We start from the raw sequence: 5806 nt of genomic DNA, 5'->3' as shown, positions 1-5806 counted from the left end.
GTTGTCAAGGATTTCATTTTGCTTGGTTCAATGATCAGCGGCTATAGAAACAGCAGGCAGGAAATTAAATGACGTAGTGCATTGGGGAATCTGCTGCAAAAGACATCTTTAAAGTGTTAAAAAACAAAGATGTCTGTTTGAGGACTAAGGTGTGCCTGACCCAAGCCATGGTGTTTTCAATTGCCTCATATGTATATAAAAGCTGGACAATGAGTAAGGAAGACTGGAGAAGTATTGATACCTTTGAATTATGGTTTTGGTGAAGAATATTGAATATACCATGGACTGCCAGAAGAATGAAGAAGTCTGTCTTGGAAGAAATACAGCCAGAATGCTCATTAGAAGCAAGGATGGTGAGACTTCATCTCAAGTACTTTGGACATGTTATGAAGAGGGACCAGTCCCTGGAGAAGGACATTATATTTGATAAAGTAGAAGGTCAGCGAAAAAGAGGAAGACCTTCAATGAGATGGATTGATACATTAGTTGCAACAGTGGGCTCAAGCATAGCAAAGATTTTGAGGATGGCACAGGAGAAGACAGCGTTTCATTCTGTTATGCATAGCATACTGTGAGTTGGAACCAGTTCGACTTGGCACCTAACAACAATAACAACAGTGTTCCATCTATTTGGGTAGCACTTTTCCTGCATTTTCACATGGTTACTTCCCTTAATTTTATTCAGATCTCAGTGCAATCACCACTTCCTCAGAGAGGCCAATCTTGACCACTGTATATAAAATGCTCCTTTCAGTCACTCTCCAATTCCTTAGTTGGGTTTCTTTTACTTCCTTTCACTTATCTCCACCTTGAAAGTATATATTTTTGGGTGATTGTCACTCTCAGCAGCTTGTACTCTTCATCTAGGTAGTAACATTTCTACACAATCACCACTGATTCCCCAGTGCCTATAACAGTGCTTAGCTTGTGATGGAAATTAAGTACATAAATATATTCAGACGAATGAATGCATATAGTACTTAATTAGGCCCAGAAACAAGTGAGGGCTTGGGGATATGAAAACAGATGAGACTTTCCCTGTTGTTATGGATTGCCCTCCAAAAATATGTATTGCAGTCCTAACTTCCATACCTGTAAATATGACCCTGTTTGGAATTAGGGACTTTGTTTTGTTATGTTAATGAGGTCATACTGCCTAGGGTAGGTCTTAAACCTAATGACTCAGAAGTGCCTTATAAAAAGAGCAGACTAGACACAGGTAAGGAGCCCTGGTGGCGCAATCCTTAAGCACTCAGCTGCTAACTTGAAAACTCACCAGGGGTTCTGTGGGCAGATAGACCTGGTGATCTGCTCCCATAAAGATTACAGCCTAGGAAGCCCTATGGGACAGTTCTATTCTGTCACATATGGTTGCTATGAATGGTAATCGACTCGACATCACACAACAAAAACAATACAACAGATACAGGCATACACACAGGGGGAAGACAGACACTGTGTGAGGACTGGTCTATAAGCAAAGGAATGCCAAGGATTGTCAGCAGATACCAGAAACTAGGAGAGGCCCACAACAAGAATTGATGTGGCCGAGACCCTGATTTGGATTTTTAGCCTCTGTAACAGTGAGACAATAAATTTCTGTTCTTTAAAGCCACCCATCTGTGATATTTCTGCAGCAGCACTAGGTAACCAAGATACCTGTCCTGTCTGTACCTCTCTCCTGTATTGGAAAAGCAGTCATCAGGGTAGGATGAGGGTGGGGGCTGGCATGAGAAAAGCCTAAATGGTGGAGCGAGTATCAATTTCTATTTCATTTTTACATGTTCTACCTTTTAAATCTGTAGTGAAAATGTTGGGATATTTTTGAGTATTATGTTCAGCTCAGTTTAATGGAAGTCAATAAATAAATGGAATTACATAAATGAACAAAAAGAATAACTCCCCTACCCATTGTGCTTTGCTGTTTATGACACCCTTCATATTATTATCTAATTACTCCTTACATTTTTTTTACAAATGCAAAAATTATTATTCCTATTTTAAAAATTAAAAGCATTCTTATGTTAAGGAAATTGCTAATGGAAACAAAGAGAAAGTTTGATTTTACAAACCCTATAGATCATTATCTTATTTGTAAACATTTCCATACTGTTAGGCCTCATTTTTTATTTTTTAAGTTCTGCTTTTCTGGATAATTATGCACAATTCATCTGATACCATGGGAAGGGTGCAACAATTCATGATTAAAGAGTTATTTTTTTGATCTGTTTCTCACTAAAGAATGATTACTAATTACTCGTTTGCTGGTCATGGGATCAGCATGAGTCAGTGATTGTAAAAGTATTAGGAATCTAAGCAACTGCCAGTCTCAGAGCTTTCTCTGTCAAGCAGCCAGAAGGGCAAGGCATTTCTGAAATAGAAATACAAATGGAATATCTGTAAATATAAAACATGATATAATATATATGCATATATATTTCATTTTCCAAGTTATTTTGTACTAGTTTTTATTAAAATGTCAAATTATAGCTTATTTTCGAATGAATAGCAAAATATATTTATCAAAATATAGAGCACCTAATATGGTTTACTTTATATTGCTTTGATATTAACCTGATTTTAACTTTAAAATCTTAAATAAGTTAACGTGATATTTTATCTAACTCTGTATATTTCTTAGAATGTAAACTAAGCTTCAAAATTTCCCTTTGTGACTTAGCAATGTTCAAGCCATTCAGAGCACAAGGAATGACATCATCACCTTTCTTGACTTTATGAGTGGTATTTCAAACTACTTATAGACAAAACAACAACAACAGCAAAAAAGCAAAACAAAACAAATCAGACTAAAGCAGACAATCTTTCTCCCTTGCATAAAATTAAAATGAAAAAAGTACTCCCTACATCTGTGCTCCCGTGCACTTATCACCTAAATAATATTTGCTATAGTACATGCTCCATGGCATCTCATAGTTTCTATGGCATGGCTTGGTTTGCAAATGAATTTTAGGCTACTTTAAAAGCCTTGGTTGTTCAGTGGTTAAGAGCTTGGCTGCTAACCAAAAGGTCGGCAGTTCGAATCCACCAGCTGCTCACTGGAAACCCTGTGGGGCCGTTCTACTCTGTACTGTAGGGTTGCTATGAGTTAGAATTGACTCGATGCAGTGGGGTTGGGTTTTAAATGCTAGAGAATTGTTTGGTGTTTAATGTATTGAGTACTTTACTGTTGTTGGAAGAAGATGAATTAAATATTGGAAACTTAAAAAAAAAAAAAGCATCCTACACAACTGAGAGGGAAAATCTTATTTTCTTCTTAGGAGAGAATTTATGGGAGAGAGAGGTCTTTGGGGAGAGGCCACTTAGATTCAGGCCAGTGTCTTGAAGTTTTAGCTAGAGGTTTGGATATTACTGTAGAATCTACAACAAAACCAAAAAACCAAACCAAACCCATTGTCATTGAGTAGATTCAGACTTATAGCTACCCTACAGGAGAGAGTAGAACTGCCTCATAGGGTTTCCAAGGAGCAGCTGGTAGATTTGAACTGCTGACCTTTTGGTTAGCAGCTGAGTTCTTAACCACTGTGCACCAGGCCTCCTTCAAACCTGACCATAAATTCCCAATCAACCCCATCACCTCCAATCCTAGTCTCAAATGAAATGTTGCTTCCAGAAATATTTTAGGATATATGCTAAAAATAGGAAAATTGATGATAGAAACTGGGAGCCTGAAAAAACTATAACAGTATTTTTTTAGCCATAAAATGAAAATATTTTACTGAGGTAGACCTCATATGCTCCTTTAGACTAATCAGATTTAGAGAGCTTCCTACCTGACTTTCTACTTGATATAAATATTTGAATATCTAATTTACATCTGTAATTTAACATGCACAAAGGAGTAGTAATACTGCCTTAACACCATCCCCATAATCACTAAATCTGTTTCTTCCACATCTTAATTAATAGCCTCCCCCTTCATTCATTTGTTCAAGCCAAAGATCTAGGAGACACCTTTCTTGCCTCTCTTTTCCCTCAAACTTCATCACCCCTAATACAGTCTATAAGGCAGTCAGCCCTGTCATCTTTTCTGCCAAATATATCCCAAGTTAATTCACTTTTTGTCTTCACAGAAACCATCTAATCTAGGCTATCATAATATCCCTTCTTGATTAATGCTAGTTTGTTAATCCAGGAGAGATTATATTCTTACCAAATTGCATTCTTTATTTCATTCCTGGAATCCCTTTCATCAAAATCAATTTTCCAAATAACAGTAAATTATACTTTTTAAAAACATCAATACATAAGTCAGATTATGTCCTTTTCTAGTCTCTAGTGACTTCTCAGTTTACTTGGACTTAAGTCTCAACTCTTTATCATGGTCCAAAAGGTCCAACATAGTCTTGCCTCTGCTGCTCCAAATCCATTTAATAATGATCTCCCTCTGTCCCCAAAACGCTGATCTTCATTCTGTTCCTCTAACACATTAATCTCTTTCTTACATAAGAGCTATTTCACTTTTCCTCTTACCAGAATATGCTTCCTTGTAATCTCTCCATGAATGTCTCCTCTGGTCATTCTACCCACTCTCCCGCCCTCCCTCCAACACCACCAGTTGCCATTGTGTCCATTCCAACTCATGGCTACCCATGTGTGTCAGAGTAGAACTATGCTCCATAGGGTTTTCAATGTCTGATTTTTCTGAAGTAGATCACCGGGTCTTTCTTCCAAGACACCTCTGTGTGGACTTGAACTGCCAACATTTTGAATAGCAGTAAAGCGCTTAACCATTTGCGCCACCCAGAGGCCCTAGCGTTCCAGTCTCAGATTAAATTCAGTTATCTCTTAATTCTTTTATCAAGCTCATGGAAGTAGTAGCCACTGCCTTCGCTCTCATACAACCAATCAGTTTTATTTCATTTCTCTCTTGTATTTATCACTTCCTTCTATATCTTTCACTTATTTATTTTACTTTTCTTATTGCTTGCCCACACTAAAATGTAAACCTCATAAAAGGAGAGTTCTTGTCTATCTTGTTCAGACTGAACTGTTTTTAGCTTCCCATGCACCTCAAAACAGTGCCCTACAGATGCAGCTGCTATTTCTACTCTCTGCAGAATTGCCAGAGTGACCTTTGAAATTGTGTTTAAAACACAGTTTACATGGAATTAAATTAACAGCCCTAACAAAGCAAACTCCTACAGAGCACTGTATTATCCTCCTGTGACTAACTCACTGCCATCCTCTCAGCAGTCACCCTTGTTGACTTCAGTTTAGTGAGCCTGCTGGCCTTACTGCTGCTCCTCCAGCATATCAAGCACACTCTTATATGGCTTATATTTTCTTCATTTAATACTATAAATGATAGATAGTGAGTGGAAGAACAAATAATAAACAACTAGGTATAATAAAATTTATTTGTGCCTGAGTACATAAAAAGTATAATATATTCCTTATGTATGGAGCAATCTCCATTGTATGTTAAGTTCAGTCAGTCATAATTCATATAGTTCTATTTTTTTAGATAACATGTCAAAGTCCAGTGGCAGTCTTTTTGGAAATACTATCATTGTTGTTGAAAAAAAAAAAAAACAGAAAAAACTATAGCCAGGTGAAAAAAGAAATACAGCAGAAATATGTCAGTAGAATGTTTAGATTTATAGGCTTGCATATTGTCTGTTTAGGAAATTATGTACCTAATTATCTTTCAAAGTAGATTATATCAAATGCAGCATTCACTGCAGGTTGAAATGATGTCTTTTATACTGCATGCTAGGTGGATGATTGGCTAGTTGATGTTCTAGGAGCTAGTCTCTGAGGTTGGCATTTTTTTTTTTTTTTTTTT

The 5806-nt window shown here is 36.9% G+C and overlaps 1 protein-coding gene across 1 annotated transcript in view; it reads left to right on the top strand.

Moving 5' to 3' along the window:
• The window catches only part of EYS (eyes shut homolog), a 1981143-nt gene that overhangs the window by 347777 nt on the left and 1627560 nt on the right, over positions 1-5806 (top strand). The gene's annotated exons all lie outside the window — the stretch shown is intronic.

This window comes from Trichechus manatus, unplaced genomic scaffold (genome assembly GCF_000243295.1).
Source record: "Trichechus manatus latirostris isolate Lorelei unplaced genomic scaffold, TriManLat1.0 scaffold00083, whole genome shotgun sequence".
In the NCBI taxonomy this organism is placed as follows: Eukaryota; Metazoa; Chordata; class Mammalia; order Sirenia; family Trichechidae; genus Trichechus; species Trichechus manatus.
The sequence above is the reverse complement of the archived record's forward strand: the minus strand, read 5'-3'. Positions and strand labels throughout refer to the sequence as shown.